This window comes from Labrus mixtus, chromosome 18 (genome assembly GCF_963584025.1).
Source record: "Labrus mixtus chromosome 18, fLabMix1.1, whole genome shotgun sequence".
Taxonomy (NCBI): domain Eukaryota; kingdom Metazoa; phylum Chordata; class Actinopteri; order Labriformes; family Labridae; genus Labrus; species Labrus mixtus.
Window position 1 is genome coordinate 1,278,864 of NC_083629.1, and position 18,644 is coordinate 1,297,507.

Genomic DNA, 18,644 nt, shown 5'->3' on the forward strand with positions numbered 1-18,644 from the left:
GACAAGATATTCTGTTCATTAAGGGTTTGTCTTGCTTTTGCTTTTTCTCTTTGTTCCATGACAATGTATAGATCAATTCATGGTGTCATATACCACATGCGGGCTGGGCATACTAATGTATGTATGACACAATAATAAAATAAAAACTTCCAACTTCTTCTGTTTGAAGTTGCAGTTAGGATAAAGTAATCAAATGTAAAAAAATATATATATATATATATATATATCATGGTAGACATGCAATGCAAACCACAAAGAAAACTGCTGCCTACATCTGCCTCCAGCTTTAAGGCAGAGATTAGACAAAAAGCTAATACATATTGTTATTTTGTATCACCATTGTACAAAGTAGATCATTTCTCAAATGTCCAAACTTTAATTGGAACTGGCTGCTGTTCAGACAAATAATAACTGTCAATCAAAGTATCTACTTGATGTCACTGTCTGCAATAAGGGTAGCAAGATACATCTAAGGGGTTGTGAGATGATTTATGCACAAGATACAAACACATAATAGAAAGACAACAAAATACTGTTCAGACTTTAATCAGAAAGACATAGCTTCATTGTAAGGGTCATAAGACAAAAGAAAATCATCTTCAAATATACAAACGACGTTGTTGCTTATCTCTATGCATATATAGACAGAAATAAGGACAGACAGTGGGAGTGGGCAGAGAGCCAAAAGACTGTCTGTATTGTGTCACATTCACCCACAGTTATCTGTCCTGAACACAGCTCATTATCGGCCGACATGTCTCACATCTGTCATGTCACCCACTCTCCATGCTCCCACCATCACGCTCACACAGACACACACGTGTACACAGACATCCTCCCTGCTGGCATCCTAAAGCGGGATCTAGTGTCAGACATGTCACGGATGATTTTGAAACAGCAGGTGTGCAAAGAGAGGCGGGTTGGTCGGGGGACTGAGTGAGTGAGAGTCATTTAACTTACACAGCAAGGGAAAAGACGACAGTACAACGAATATATTCAACTAAATAAACACATGGCATCCAACAGAATTAAGTAATACAGGCCACCACTTTGACCACAAAGGACTGCAAACACAGCAGATGAGGTACAATTCCAAGAAGATGCCACGCACACAACTGCCACCACAACAACAACAACACAAATTTACTCTAATGTAATTAACGACCTTGTAATGGATTTTAAGCAGGAACTTAACTAGAGCTACCAGCCAGCCAAAGACTAATCCTGTGTTGGCAGGCTATGTATTTGGAGTAATTGTGATTCATCAACAGTGGCAACAGAGTCTAGAAGCACTAGTTTCTGTTTGTGAATAAAGAAATGTTACATCATAATGTTATACCTAGCCCATGTCTTTTTACACAAGAAAAACGTATTTTGGTGATATGGATTACCAAAGCCTTTCTGAATATGACACACACATATTAGGAATATATGATTTGAAACTGTTGATGAAGTAAAGGGCCATATAAAAGATTGACCTGTAAAGATTGCTGCCTGTTTTTTAGGCCTTCTTGCTTTTATTGACACTGAAGTGAGACAACTGAGGAGAGAAATAAATTGTTGGGTCGAGAGAGTGAGGCGTGCTGGCTGATTCATGGGTATCATGAGTTGCTAGGAAGACCTATTAAATTCATAACAGAAAATTAACTTGTAGATGTTCCAAATTACATCAAAACAATAGAAGTGATGTAATGCAGCCCTTTCGTTAACAATAAAGTAATGTGTTAAGTAAAACAAATTTGGGGTTATTTTGTTTTTTACCTATGGCAGGCACTGCATTTGGTTAAATTCAGTCATAAAAAAAATCTTCCACTTTTAAATCAGGGATTTTCAGATGCAAATGTGGATCAAAATTTAATGAGAGTCAATTCAAAACAAGAAATTTGACCATGTCAAAGCTCTTTATCAAATCAGGCAGAAAATAAGAGGACCTGAAATAGAACCCTGAGGGATCCAAACAAGTAAATGACGATGAATAGACCATGATGGATGTTTTTCATGATCAAGATCATAAGACCTAAAATCCTTGCTTAGGTTTACTTTTTTTTTGGTGTTGTTTGGGAAATACAATTTCAGAGCAATTTTATGATGTCATTGTCTGTTCTGGACAGCTAAAACTATATTTTCCATGCATTTGTTTTTTCTTCAATCATGAATGGAGTGGGCACTAACATAAATCAATCATTGAACGTGACAACCAATGATGTTTTTACTAAATGCAATTAAATAAAGTCTGAGTTGTCAGTAATTCTTGTTTTGGCAGATAATTGAGTGATGGAGGAAGTAAAGATTGTTTGCCTTTGTGTCAGACTCAGTGATGACATTTTAAAGACATATTGTTTTCTTTATAATAACCACAGTCACATAAACTCTCTCTCTCTCTCTCTCTCTCACACACACACACACACACACACACACACACACACACACACACACACACACACACACACACACACACACACACACACACACACACACACTTTTGTCACCCACAGAATCAATCCAGAAGTCACAGTGTCAGGCTCCTGTAAGGCCTGCCTCTCCACTGCTAATAGGAAATGCTCCCTAACATCTGTGGTCCTCCTCCCTATCTCGCTCTTTCTCTTGCTCTCTCTGTCTCTTTCCTGCTCCCTCTGTCTGTCTTCGAGCAGCAGAATAAATTGAATTAGAGCTCCACCACCCACTCCACAGGATCCTGCAGCCCTCTGTCAGATAGCTTAACAGAGAGTGGAAGAGAGAGAGAAAGTCACAGAGAGAAGATAAACAGAGGGCAAGAAGAAAGACAGGTATAATACCCCCCCCCCCCCCATAAAGAATACAGAACAGTCCTTTCAGCCTCTTTACTCCCTAGTGTTACAGTGTGATAAAAGTTCAGATTTTATTTTATTTTTTTGGGAGGGGGGGGAGGGGGGGGGGGGGGGGTGATTTGTTGGGATAAGAGTGGCAATTAATAATGAGAGATAGGTGGAAATTCAGGACAGGTGGGATACTTCTTCCTCACATCAGTTTCCAACCATACACCCTATTATGGAATAGGAAATGATCTTTCATTATCAGGGTAGTAACACAAACACACAGCGAAGTCACAGCATGGACCAGATGGCACTTCCAACACTTTTCATTTGGCACTGACGCCACTACAGCAAATTAAATGTGAATAACTAAATGAGAGGCAGAGGTAGCTTTAAAATAGAACCTTTTTTCTTCCCCAGTCTTACATTGCCCAGTTTAAAATCTCAAAGAATAATCTGTGAAACAAATGCACTGCTATTCATCCTGTAGCTAATGGCATGGCAAACCACTCCTTTTAGGCATAAATAGGAGGCTAAATGCAACTAAAATGGAGTGAAAATCAACAGTTTCTCTCCCTTGCTCAGTCACCCACACTCTTTTTTTAGAGCCAGGGAAGCATTTGCATAATGCCTCCATATCCACGGGCCATTAGCACCAGCATGAGTGGCTCGTGTGCATAAATTTATTGCCTTGATCAATCAATGCGAGCCACTGTACCGGTAAAACTGATGCAACTCCAATCTAGCAGAAGATAGAGTCAAGGGAACAGAGGGGTGGGGAAACATGCCATGACCTGTCAGAGTCCTAAATTAGAGACAAATTAAACTCCAAAACAGACAATTCTTTCAAAAATGTTAATTTGTAATTAAGACATTTTCCTGCTGATTTAGTGAACATTCATTTGAATAAATTCTCATTTGCTGAGAAACCAAAACATCTCATACAGCATATAGACTAAGCTGCATTACAGTGCGGTATGGATACAGCAGCAGCATGGACGCCTGCAGAGAGTGGTAAAGACTGCAGAGAGGATTGTTTTTATCCTCAGGCTATCCGACTGATCAGCAGATCTAATCCACATCCCCTGCCGACACCTTAACCCCCACTCACCATTCAGGAAGCCTAGCTTTGCTTCTACTTCTCTCTTGATATTATTATTTCTTACATTTTTAATTTTAGATTTGCACTTATTTTGCATCTCCAGGTGACATTCAGAATGGGAGGCAATGGAAGCCTTTCAGATTTGAATGCCTTTGTTACACTTGACTTGTCTTTGCAAGAACATTTGTGAACCTACTTTGATGTCCACATGTAAAATTTATGTCATTATTTTCAGTGCAAGTGCTCTGGGAAACATATTTAAAGGGGTATCACCCTTGATAGAAGACCATGAAAGTGCATACAGTCAATACTCATTTTCAAATATCTTATACACTCAAAAACATCTAACTTCTAACTGCCTGACAAACAATTTGCCCGTCCAGTTACTTTCACCATTTTCATCTCATGATCAGAGGGTCAGCAGCATCGCTCTATATTTAGCACATATCCCACTGAAAAAACAGTGATTCCTCATTTTTGCTATTTTGAATCTCTTGATAAGTGTTGTGCCTCCATCATAGAGAATATGTCACAGCTAATGAACCAAGCAGCAAAATCCAAAATCATGAATCAAAGAATCATTTATTTGTGTTTCTGGGAGACATCCACATTTAGGCTTCAATTTTATGCTTAAACCTTCCAGCCATTTAATATTGAATTACAAATGTCCATATATATATATATATATATATATATATAGAAACATCATTATGAGATGTTAAGCCATGAAGGCAATAACCGGCAGAAATATCCAATTTTGGCTATGAGAGATCTGTTGTAAAGGCAGTCAGTTTAAACATATTTTCAACCTATTTGATGGTGTTTCTACCTAGATTCCAAATAAGTCATGTTGTCAACACAATATTTACAGTAAACAAAGTTATCTTGCAGTGAGGATTGCTCAGAATATGCTCCAACCAACACAAAGATTTTAAGAGCTGCAATGGATAAAAAATGTCAGCCTGTAAGCGAGAAAACAAAATCAAATGTTTAACCACAGTGTTTATGATGTCTTGTTTCTCAATTTGTAAAGGAAATATGTTAATTTGACAAAGGAAAATAAAAGCCACAATAAATTAGCAAGGGAGCGATATGTAAATCATTATTGATATCAAATTAGAGAAATCCAAAGTCAGTGTGGAGGCGGATGTTGAATGGAGAATATTGACTGAAATCACTACAGTGGACTGTACTGAGCCTCTGCTCCATTCACTGGTGTTAGATATCCAGTATTGTATGTCAGGACATGTGCATGCACACACACACACACACACACACACACACACACACACACACACACACACACACACACACACACACACACAGGCACAAGTGTCATCACTTGAAACGTATAGCTCCGTGCAAGAACACACAAAGCTTACACGCACATTTAGAGGACAATGCACAAGCGCCATCATCATCGTCTTTCACTGTGCCAACAAGGTGGGGTAGTGGTTCAGGGCACGCGCACATGTGCGATATAATGTTGTCAACAGATAATGCGCATTCAAATTTTAGTCCAAACTTGCAAACTGTTACTCTACACTATATACCTTACAGGTACACACTGAAACATTAGACTACACTGTCTCTTCTGTCTCTCAACTCTATTAAATTCACAGGCTTTATTGGCGAGTCTCTCTCTCTCTCTCTCTCTCTCTCTCTCAGTCCAGGTGCAGTGTTGGCGCACAAAAAGGCGCAGTGGGCTACCTAGTGTAATAGTACTTTAACAACTGGTCTAAAGGCTGCTAAATGTATCCTGTAGACTCCGTGAACCTCTAAAATGGTTTACGGATGCTGAAGACATGCTGCGCGCGCACCTAAATTATCTTTATTATTGGCGTCCTGCGTGCACACGCGCGTGCACACAGATACACTGACGTTAACTCGTAGCTCTCAACTGGGTGAAGCCTACTTAAACTAGCCGAACTCAGCGTCCAACAACCACGGTCTCAATCGCTCGTGTGCCTCCATACAGATGGAGAGAGAGAGGGAGAGAGAGAGAGAGAGAGGGGGGGAGAGAGAGAGGGAGGGAGAGAGAGAGAGAGAGACATTTTAACTTATACCGGGCTAGTTTTGACCTTGCACATGCTCTGTGATAGGTTTCATGTGCAACCACTAACATTAGCACCCTCTTTATACCCCCCCACCAACACCCCTCCAAAAATGCACCCTCTCTGCCTCCCCACGCCCCATTTCAACATCAAGACTAGATATCTATACAGGAGGATAGAAATAACTCCACACCTGCCGGGTTTTTTTTATATCCCTCAGCAACCACCTTTCATTCGCTCCACCATCACAGTCAGAGCGAGAGAGAGAGAGAGAGAATTAGACGACTTCAACGAAAGAACATAGCTGGACAAGAAAACTCATCGGTCATTTTGCACGAATGAATAGACAGGAGTTTAAACTTTACCTCTTTCCGGGTGTCACGGTTCCTGCGTACTGTGTCAGTGCGAAATGGTCTTCCAAAATCCCATAATTAGAAAGATGCTGTTGACTGTAGTTATAACTCCACACAAATAGGTTCCAGATAAGAGAATATGCCCCATATATATATCGAGGTAAGGATTGGAAATATCCTGGTTGTTAATTCCGTATGTATGGGTTTATTTTTCAATCCTGTCTTCCAGAGGGGTGCGTCCGTTTTGCATTCTCACAGCGCCCGACGACTACATCCCCCTCTTCTTCCTCCTCTCTCTTGCTCTCTCTCCCCGTCTTTTTCTCCCGGTCTCATCCCTCCATCCGCGGGTTGAGGAAAGAATCAAATCCGAGAGAAACTGAGAAGATCCCCCCCCCTCCTTCCCCTTTAACGGCTTCTTGTCTTCTCTTTTTCACCTCTTCTTCCCAGTAGTGTCTCCTTCCTCTCCTTCACCGTCGGTCGCTGTGTTCCAGCAGGTGAAATAGGAAGGAATTCCACAGAAAGATAAAGTATCCCAGATGAAAAGGGCGTAAAAGTCTAATTATTCCAACAAATCATCCCCACGCGTCAGGCAGAGTTTGAAGGTTGATTCACACTCCTGAAAATCCACAGTAGCACCTCTCCTGGTTGGACGCCTTTAAAGCTTTTTAATGAAGGTTTTTTTTTTGGAAAGACACTTCACAGTCGCAAGCTTCTACCTCTCCCTTCTCTCTCTCGCTCTCGCTCTCTCTCTCTCCGTGTCCTGCTTACGTCGCTCACCCTCTGTTAACTCGACTCCGTGCGTCTCCACTGCAGTATGTAGCAGGACAAAAGATCGCAATTTTTATAGACAATAAAATAGGAGCAGGTAACATCCCGGTACAACCGACGTCCGTTACACACACCGAAATCCCCACTCAACTGTCCCGCTGATCCTCAATCCTCCACACCGGTCGCTTCTGCTGCACCGTTAATCCACACAGCGCAGCCGGCAGGACATCTGTCGAGTTAGCTCAAACAGAAGACCTTGGTTTCCTGCTGTTACTTTCAAAATAAAACAAATCTGGTCACTAAATTACGACTCCTGAACCTGCTTCTGACACCAGACGGGTATGGAATCAGTCAAGCTGTGTCTGACTAAAAACTGCCCCAGTTTTTTCAAAGTGTCACAGAAGCTCCAGCTTTATTCTGGGTAGCCAGCCTATGTGAAAATGTTGCCCATTGCAAAAAATATTAAAGGACATGCATCAACAAATAGCCTACAAATCCATGCACACCTTTTAATCTTTAACTTTTTAAGCTTATATTTAACTTCAATATATTTGTATATTATGTGTTGCAGTAATAAATGGAGACATCAGGCTATATGTGATGAACACATTACAAAGACAGAAGGTGTTGGCTGTGCACATTGAAAAAAGGGAACCACAACCCAACTAGGAAGTACTGCAGCCATGCATTTAACGAGAAGCACTGAATTAGTTAAGTTTACATAGTATAAGGGTGACATTTATAGACTGTACAATGCATGGATGCATTCTCAATGATGTAACCCATTGGTTTCTGAAGTAGAGTTTTGAGGCCCAACAATGGCGGACTTCATATCTTTAGTGCTGTCTCAAACTGTCTTTCTGTCAGTGTACAAAAAAGAGGTAGAACTTAGGTATGCCTTTAGCCTCCTAGTAAACAACTTCAACCGCCTGCCTTTCAGTCAGATTAGCCACGCCTCTAGCAACACATAACTATTATCATTTCTAAAAAATAATAATCATTCAACCCAGGCACAGTGTAGCCTATCAATCAAGACATGAGCTTTGCCCACCAAAACTTTTTTTTTTCCACCAGACCATAAACATGTCTATTCCTGCTGTCAAACTGGGGACTTTAACATTGGTGTTAATGGGACACCCAGGTCTCTGGCATCCAGTCTCAAGTGGAGACCAGAGTTTGTTTTTTTCAATTTCCATATTGGTTTAATTTTTCAACCCCAGGGGTTGTTGCAGTCATTTGCTTGGTCCATGTATCTTAATGACATCATCAAAACAACTCTAAAATATATTATGCAGAAGTAATATTCTGCCAGACTGTACATTTATGGGATTGTAGATTTTAGAGATGATGATGCTTTGAAATCAGTAATGTCAAACTTCCTACTTTTGGCTGTTATACCTTCAATACAGAGAAAATAATTCTGGTGGCACGAATTTACCTCAGCTTGCTTTGCCAAACCAAAACTGAAAGGCATACTTTGTTTTATAAATGCGATTGGCACTTGGCGATTTTATTTTGAAGTACTAATCACAGTATTTCCGGGCTGCGCATTAATAACCCCGTTTCGCTTGACGTAGCTTTGAGCGCAGCATGGAAGTTGTTGAGAGCCTCCTTATTTTCTATATCGCGTAATATAGAAGCCACAACATGCGTGATCTGTAAGACGCTCTGTGAGGAAAATAATCAAGTTATTAGGGCAGCTTTATTATCAGGCCTTTGTTTTGTCTCCCACCGGATATAGTGTAGGCTACTTATACCCTAGCTCTCAGTCATGCATCGTCGATAAAAGTGAAGTGTGGAACAAGGGAGAACGCTCGCCTTCCCTTCTGTTCTGTCCCATTTGGAAGTATACAGCACCCTAACAAAGAGCATAAAGCACATGTCACATCACATTTCTCTACTGTGGCGCTGAGAAGTTGTTTCTGTGTGTGAAGGGGGAGGACGTCAGACTGGCTTTTGAATCCTAAATATATCCGCTGTTATGGGCTACAGGATATTGTAAACGGTGTGTATATTAAAGAGATGCTAAAGGAGGAGGAGAGATGGGGGAAAACAGTCCAAACTGTTTGTGAATGGGTCTCCATCTCGTATTTTCTAAAGATATTTGGATTCAAGTGTGGATTTTTTTAATTAAGCTTGCAACTGATATTAGATAGGCTTGGTTCACATGGGGTTTATTGAGCTGATGCATCTGATCTATCATCTAAGAGACTGTATCAGTGTCATAAAACTAAATTGGAGATATGGGGTTTCTGCATTTGGCTGATAAGCCTGATGGTTGTCTGCAGAAACAAAGACCTGGAGGTCTACAGCTTGAGTGTCTGAGGCAGAGAGATATAGCACCAGTTGATTCAGTGTGGAGCAGGATATATGATTCAACTACACACGTTAAAAAGGCTACATTTTTAAATTCATTATGCAGTCTTATTTTGCACTCCTTTAAAATATTTTTTTCCCTTTTGCTATGTATGTTAGGAAAACAGGAGGAATTGGCTTGTTCACAACATTCCCTGAGTATTAGGATTGTTTTTTTTATCATCAATTAATCAATAATTGTTAAAGCAAAATTTGGCGTGGCCTTTTTTTTAAACTAAATGCAGTTGAACGTCCTGCAGCTTGTGACCAGGGTAACCTCAGTGCTACAGAATGATTGGCCATGACAATAAACCAGCATAATCTAAGCTTCAGGCTACTGCTGCTGCCAATCAGTTTATTGATGATCTCTTAACAGCTGTTAAAGTCATTGAGACATTGTCAGGGGGCTGCCGGGATAGCTTCCTGCTGAAATCACTATTCATTTGTTAGCTGGGTGCTCATAAATCTGGGTAGTCGACAATTGATTAACCACTTAAAACCTAATCAGGCTTTTTTTTTTCTAGTTGTGTCTGAATCCTATGATAAAATCTATCCTGTAATACCACTTTGTTACAGCTAAGGGACACTTGGGTGTAGTAAAAAGCCATTTGTATTGCTTTACAGTGCCATAGCATAAAGTGAACACAGTCCACAATGTCTGCAGGGGCTTGATAGAATTGCAACATTTGCTGGACCATGAGCAGCTTTTTTGACCTTCAATTTTGACCTTTGAGCTCTACATATGTACAGGAAGCTGCTTATTAAGCAGTCTTCTACATTTACACTGGTTCTAATTCAAAACAGGCCATTCTTTATTTAACATGTAGGTTAATGTGTCAACCTGGTTTGGGTTATGTCTTAAAATAGCAAGGGTAGGTTTACTGAAGGAGAGCACCTATGGTTGCAGGGATTGCATAAGTGGCTGTAGCTCTACTGAAGACTTCCAATTCAGTAATCTGGCTCATTTAAAAGTGTTGCGTATGATTGGCATAAAAAACTGGGCCTCATTTTGCTGTCAGAGCAACAATGTTTGGCTACTGTACTAAGGCAGGTTTCTCATAATTATAGTTCCTACTGCAGCACACAATGGAGACCCAACCTCTGCCAGGTCATTGTGGCTAACTACATGTTTTGACAGTCTGAGGGAATAAAAGAACAGACTTCTCCTTAGCCTGCCATTAAAATATTTCAACTTGATTAAAAACACCACTCCACTACATCTGACTGAAAGTGACATCTGACATTCTGATACTGAAAACGTTAACCAGCTAATGTTAACTAACAAGCACTCACCTATGCTTTGATGATTCATTCATCACTTCCCAAACAGCAGCATTATTGACCCAACCTCACTGAAAATACAGAAAGCTGTCTGCAGGCTTTCACCCTGACAGCGGTGAAAGAAGACATATTAGTCACTAGATAGATGTAGAAATCATCAAATTGAAGTAATGGATAGGATTGTGCTTTGTTAGAGATTAAAGATTGGGCCCAAAACTTACTCTATCTGAATATCTCAGTTTCTCTGTGGCTGTCAGGTGATGAAAACATTTGTCTTTTTAACAAGATGGAAAATTAACAAGCTGCAGCTTCACAGTGTTCAATGAGACACCACTTCATGGAAAAATCTGTTTATTGATGGATGGATTTCAGGGACTTCACAAGATTTCTCTGCAGACAATGATACAAGTGACAAGTGATTATTGCGATGTTGTCTTGGCTTCCAAATGACCAAAGATCTCAGCAGATCAGTCCAAAAAGTGTCATTTTTCATAAATCAAAAATCCCGCTCTTCTAACAGCTGTAAAATATATAATAAAGGCGGATGTTTCCTAACAAGCACAGTGTCACAACTGGTCACTCACCAACAAGCTTGACAGCCTCAGCTACTTAAACTGTAGGCCTCCAGTGAAGCCGATCAGGGCATTGATTGTCTAATCATCTGGGGACCTTGTTGGAATCGGTGTTAAGACTGAAATAATTGGATGGCCTGGAAAGAAATCCCGTCAGTGAGCACGGATCAGTGATCAGGAAAGGTGGACATTCAGCAACAAATGAAAGAAATGGTCTAGTGGACTGTGAGGTTGAGTTAGGCAACTATGATTTGGAGATATTGATTTTATAGAACGTTTATTTTAAGAGAAAATATCTATTTAGATAATCTTTTGAACATTCCTGTTCTAACATCAGGATGATACTTGTACAGCTTGTATCACTTTGACTCTACATTGCACTGCAATCCCATAACTTGTACTTTTCTATCTGGACTTTTGAGAGCTAATCCTTTCAGTTGTCTTTACTTACTAGCATACGAGTGGGATAGATAGAGAAGGCTGCCACAAGAGCTATAAAATCCCTATCCCGGGTATCATTTGTGTCATAACTCTATCTAAAAAGCTGAAGATGGGAGCACAAAGGCACTGTCAGTATCACCATAAGCTGCTGAAGCTTTAACCTTCTGTCACTGTGAATCCAGCTATTGATTAGCTGTTATGGCTATTGCAGACGGCAGCAGGTCATATTGGCTGAAATCCTTTGGCACACAGATGAGTGGTCAGGAAAAGCACACACTCAGCAATGACTTAAAGCCTCAATCCAGGATTTTTTTCTTTCCATTGCATCCATTAGGCACACATTCATTTTCCCTTAGTGGGCGGCAATGGCCTCAGAGATAACATTAAGAGCTAGTAATTGTTCTGAAATGTTCACAGGGCAATGCTGGACTTACTAGAGGTCCCTATCCAGTCATCTCAATAAAGCCACGCTCAACACTCGACCCAATAAACACCAATACAACGTGTTTCAGTGTGTTACGTCCACTGCAACATTGAGATGTTCAGCTATGTTATACAATACAAATAAGAGGGAAATAGCTTTGGATTCCTAAAAACACAATTTTCCATTCACATAATTGTATCCAATTAACCTCCAACACAAGTCACACAGATGCAGACAATGAACATCATTACTTCTGCAATGCAAGTTACAATCTAATAGTTATCACAGATGGCTTCTACTCTCGTGGCTGAGATTTTAGAATGTAAATGATACTTGAGCTCCTATAGCGCTTTTCTATTGTTCTGACTCCTCAAAGCGCTTTTACACCGCATGTCACACCTATACATTCACACACTGATGGTAGAGGTTACTATGAAGTGAGCCCATCAGAAGTAACAAATTAATATGCCACCACCAAAGCAGCGGGAACAATTCGGGGTTAAGTGTCTTGCCCAAGGACACATCAGATGTGTGGCTGCAGGAGCTGGGAATTGAACCCTTGACCTTCTGGTTGAGAGACAACTGACTCTACCAACAGAGCCACAGCCACCCCATGTCCATGCTACTGTCTTATCCTATTCTTCCTGTAAAAATGCAAGGAACAAACGAGTACTATTTTATTTTCTTGCTAATAAATTGAATGTCACAACTAAGCAGGAAAAAAATCGAACGAGTCCATTTTCCATTCTTTCCAGGTGTCTTTGCCACCTCAACGTATTAACCTATAACATCACTTTAAGGGGTTTGTCACAGGTCGTTTGTTCATCTGTTTAACCCAAACACACAACTCTGTTTTATTTTCTTCGCACAAGGAGTATGACATGACATTTTAATGGTGACCCTCCACATTGAAAACAAGTTTGAAATTAAAGTTGTGGGAAATGGCTGCTGCTATCGACCTTTCAGGAGGGGTCTGCAAATATCAAACTAAATAGAGTCTACAACACATCCCCAAACAAATATTTTTATTGGGAAGTAACACATTAATACAATGTACTCTGGAGTCCTGTAAAGTGAGTGTTTAGCATGGGTACAAGTGACAGTGGCTGTGCTTCTGAATGATTAAAGAGATGATCAGAACAAATTGAAGAAACAAATATTACTACAGTTATTTAAATCAAAGCTCATGAATACATGCAATGTCGTAACAATTGATGGTGCAACCAGGGCAATGCACCAGGGCCAAAGCGCTTTGGAGTGCCCATAGCAACTTTCAGTAGATGTTATGTAATTACAGATGGTAAGCGAGCGCTCTGTCCGCACTCTGTTAAGTAGGATATAGTATTAATATTGTTACCTCTCAGATGATGGAAATTGTGCACCTACTGTGAGTCAGTGATTAAATTTAGCCACCATGCCATTAATGATTCATGATGTCTGCAGGTTAATGTATCCACATATACTGTCATGCATAATGTGTAGACATATATGAAACGCCTGTGCCTTTTAGTCATAGCTACTTTTTTTAATCCTCATCAATACACAGTGTAAGCTGCTTATTGAAGCGATTTTGGATGTTAGGTGATTTAATAAAACAAGGCTGAGATGGTTTGAAGCAGGCTCTTAAAGCAGCATGGATAAATGTAGCACTCTGGCTGCTGTCCGTGGTGCTGATCAGAGGCCGGTTTGTATGACAGTTTCATGGTGTCTTTCTGCATGGTGACATAAATTGTCTGACTTGGAATTGCCTGTGGTGGTTGTGTGTGTCCATGTGTGTGTTTGTGCAAATAAGTGTGCACATCGGTTTACGGGGCAAGGGGAGTGCACAAAAAATATATTTGCACCGGGGCCCAGCACAAGTACTTTAAGCTGCTGAATACATGTAATATTAGGTTTAGCTTCCAGTGACATACTCACAGAGGAGAGTCAGCGAACTCAGAAGTACTCTCAGCTTGCTGGGGACAATTTTGTTTCATTGATTGTCAAATATATAAAAAACAGAGAAATTAAAGTGCAGTCTATTGCATGGGCATAATGTCATACCATAAATCCAAGATAAGGATGTAAATGCATCTAAAAGTTACTTTTAGCAACGGTGTGCACAGTTTTAACAATAAAATTGACCTCTCTTTTTAAGAAGTGTCATTGTAGACATGTAGACATGATGCTTTCAGGTACTCAATGAAACTTTGAGCAGTACAGCAATCAGTTGTGATACTATTAAACATTCTGGTTATTGACAACACTTTGCAAAACAAATACACGTTGACATAGTTAGGCATAAAAAAAGTATCACTTACACAGAAGCACCTCTAATGAGTTATCCCACATGGCCTTTTTTGATCCTGTTGTGGATCTCAAGTTAATGAGAGTTCACCCTCATTAAATTGTGCAAAGCTGATAAAACGAGAGGTAATTTAAGCAACTTTGACAATATGCCAGTACAGAGAGAGAGAGGGAGCGAGAGAGAGAGAGAGAGAGAGAGAGAGAGAGAGAGAGAGAGAAACCTGCTGTTCAAAAAAAGAAGCAAGGCTTCACATCAGCAAACTGTTCAGCAGATTTAGTTTAAACAGCCTCAGAAGAGCTGTTCTGTTCAGGACCATGGACAGAGGCAGAGTGACATCAACATCACACTCGTGCTTAAGACTTGTGTAAATCAGTGAACTTCTTGTGATGAAATCCACAACAGAAAACTCAAAGTACTTTTTTAAAATTAATATTTTAATTTTCAAAATCCAAAACAAAAAAACGCCAAACAGAATTTACATTTTTAGACACTTCAAATCCATTATCACCCCTTTACCTTTTCTGAAGATTATTTCCTTTTTAATATAGATGGACATGGAAATAACAGGAGCAAAATGTACTGTTTCATACTGAAACATTTAGAAGTGACACTAAATAATAAATTGAGCCATGCAACTAAACAAAATGGTGAAAGTCAACTCTGTTTGATTATATTTTTCTCAACATGCCAGTAAGCTGGTATAAATGATGATTAAAATTCAGCTTAGATAGCACTTTTCTAGTATTGTGACTGCTAACACTTTTACACCGCAGGTCACACCTACACATTCACACACTGATGGTAGAGGCTGCTAAAGTGTCCATCAGAAGTAACTTATCCCATTCATAGACATTCATACACAGCAGACAAAGCAGCAGGAGGAACTTGAGGTTAAGTGTCTTGTCCAAGCACACATCAGAGATGTGGCTGCAGGAGCTGGGGATCAAACCCCCAACCCATAAAATGACCGACTCTACGATTTGAGCAACAGCCACCCAGTACAGTATTCAGGGTTACACCAAATAATCATGCATGACTCCAAATGGGAACTTTTTTATAGCTCTTAAACATATGACAAAACATCGTAGATAATATACAGAACTCTGGTATAAAGCAGTTTGTGTCAATGAGCAATTTAAATGAATTTATTAAAACAATTGGAGCCTATTACTTGGACAGACTGTTTGTTTCAGCAGTCATGTGTTCGGGTGATTTTCACCCGACGTTAGTCATAGAGAGTAAAATATTTCCCACAGTTGTCAATGATGCAGGGAGACTGTGTCTTCACCGTGTCTTCAAAATATACCCGACGTTAGTGATGGTGTTACAAAACTGTAAGTTAGTGTTCAAGGGTTAAAAAGAGTCAGAGACATCAGAATGTTCAAACTGTAGAATTGAATGTCTGCAAAATATAAAATGAATCTATTATCTCTCAAACTGCAACAACATGAAGAGAAAAATGTCCTGTGGTGAAGAGCTTTCATGCTAACGTTGTCTTTTAATGATTCTGATGCATCTGTGTTTTAAGGGGTATATACAGATACGGTCTGAGGTTCATTAGCAGCTGAGGGTTGAGAGCTCTGTGACACATTCTGCTTTGTGTAAGAATAATAAGGTTGAGAAACACTTTCTCTCCATACCAGAGCACACACATAGAAACACAAATCCACTCACACGGTATGGCAGAAACTTCACAGCTATCTTTGCACATAGAATGAAGATTAAATTCTCCTCACCTTCTGAGGCAACATAACCCATAATAATCATGAAGATGCTGGGCACAGTGCATATACCTTTTTTTTTTTTCAGGCAGGATTGAGTCCAATTAGAGCTGCTGTGATTCACGTTCTATAAGAAGGGTTTATGTGGACTGCAAGAGTGAAGGGGGCGTAACTTGAAGTTGTGAAAATCACTCACGCAGAGCGGTCAGGGCTTCAGTGGTTGTGTGCTTTGTGCGTCTGTAGCTGAGCAGTGCATCTCACTCATTCAGCTGCTCACTGGATACATACAAAGGGTTAGCTTACTGAATCAGCCTGTCAGTGCATCATTTCACATGTATCTTACTCCACTATTGATTACAATATCTGAACCTTGGTTTTGGCTTATGTAATGATTTTTAATTCTTGAAGTTAAGTGCTGATCTTTAGATTTAGATCTACTAGTCCATTAGGTTGAATGCTTACATTTGCTTCAAAGATGAACCTTGCTTGAGGAGTGAGTACAGAACAATTTAGTTTGACATGAGTTTTGTGAACATAACACCATGTCATGGTTTCCAAAACTGACCTAAAATCTGAAAATAGATTGATTTCACATGCAGGTCATTCTGTTTCTTTTCTCAACACTGTAATCTTCTGCTTTCCCTGTCTGCACCTCACATTTATATGCTTTGTTTCCTGTTATAATTTACATTTAATACATGGTAGCTTTCTTTAGAAACTGCATTTAATTTCAATATTCACCTGTGGGCAGCTGTGGATCTGTGGTGGAGTTGGTCGTCTGTCAACCGGAAGGTCAGGGGTTCAATCCTTAACTCCTGCAGCCACATGTCACATCCTTGGGCAAAACCCTTAACTCCAATTTGCTCCTGCTGCTTGGTCAACTGCGTGGACACTTTACATTGCAACCTCTGCCGTGAATGGCTGTGAATGTGTAGGTGTGACCTTAGAGTGTAAAAGCGCTATGAGCAGTCAGAAGACTAGAAAAAGGGCTTTACAAGATCAATCATCATTCGAACCTGCTGCACTGTGGGGGAGAGAAGGATACACCCTTGTTAATATATGTTTGGTCCACAAACGAATCAACACTAAATATGAAGGGGGCTCTAATGAAGCCCTGCTTTATATGTCAACAAGTGCAGCAACTCCTCATAAAAGAGACTGGCTTTTATTTGAAGTTTACAGTAATAGCTACTGCTTGTTTTAATGAAGGTAGATACGACTTTTGAATGCCACCACATTAAATATTGCACCTCTTAAATTACCAGTAATGTCTTTGTTGCTCTATACTCTGGAGAACATTAATGAAGGGGTCACTTTCTTTGAGAAAGTGACTTAATGGAACATTCATTTCTTCTTTTTGCAAAAAATCATTTGAACTTAAAAATACACATGTTAAGACCTACACTAAGGAGACAAGAACTTCTTGGCAAAACTACATCTTCAATTGAATAGAAAAACCTACGTTATATGTATTTTCACGTTGGGAGTAATAAATTAACACGGACTGATCGAGCAGTACCTGCTGTAGATTTTTTATCAATTGATTGCTATCTTACGAGTATGATGTTTTTGTTTTTTTTTCCATTTTCTTCTTTTCAACATACATTTCTCTCTTTATCTGTGAGCACTGCCACACGCCTGTCTCTGTACATACATATCTCCTGGTGTTGTTTGTCATGTTCACCTTGTAGTGTGACAGTGTGTGTGTGTGTGTGTGTGTGTGTGTGTGTGTGTGTGTGTGTGTGTGTGTGTGTGTGTGTGTGTGTGTGTGTGTGTGTGTGCTTGACTCTGTGAATACTTACCTAAGCTAGGTACATGCTCCATTTATGAGGAGATCTGCTCCTTACTCTCTGCCTTGCAACGTTATCTACCCTGACACAGATAAGGCTTCTTAAAAGTGTGTAGTTGTGTGCTGGTGTGTCTCTGTGAAAGAGAGAGAGAGAGAGAGAGAGAGAGAGAGAGAGAGAGAAAGAGAGAGAGTGTGAGCACTCTGCCAAACAGATAAGCCTTCCCGGGAAGCCTCTTATTCATGCAGCACCTAACAAGACAAGGCCATAATCACTCCGAAACCGTCTTTTGCTTGTTTACAATTCAGCATGACCAGAGTGCTTGCTCGTGTTTACATATGTTTATGAGTGTGCTGTCATTAATGTGTATGATATGTGCGTCACAGGGTGTGTAACTATCCTATCTGTGCTCACACATGCTGCCTGTGTGTGTAGACATATTTGCCTTTTTTTGTATGGATGGTGGTGCCTCTGTATTGTGCTGTGTGTCTGTGGTTGTTTCTGTGTGTGTGTGTGTGTGTGTGTGTGTGTGTGTGTGTGTGTGTGTGTGTGTGTGTGTGTGTGTGTGTGTGTGTGTGTGCACCCTGACAGATAAGCCTCCCCTGCAAGCCTCTTATTCGTTCAGTGGCGAACAACAACAAGGCTGGCATTACTAATAAACTCAGCTTCTACGCTCCGATATGAGCAATGAATTCAGAGTTTCTCAA

General features: G+C 40.1%; 1 protein-coding gene across 3 annotated transcripts in view; it reads right to left on the reverse strand.

The window, feature by feature from the left end:
* lrfn5a (leucine rich repeat and fibronectin type III domain containing 5a) overlaps positions 1-18,066 on the reverse strand; it is a 140,160-nt gene extending 122,094 nt beyond the window's left edge. Inside the window, exon 1 of one of the 3 annotated variants that reach the window (XM_061062703.1) lies at positions 17,953-18,066. The gene's annotated coding sequence lies outside the window, so the exon portion shown is untranslated. Of the gene's footprint in view, positions 1-6,313; positions 7,311-16,891; positions 17,109-17,952 lie in introns of those variants that run through there. The other 2 variants (XM_061062704.1, XM_061062701.1) reach the window with 2 other exon arrangements.
* Positions 18,067-18,644: the final 578 nt, after the last annotated feature.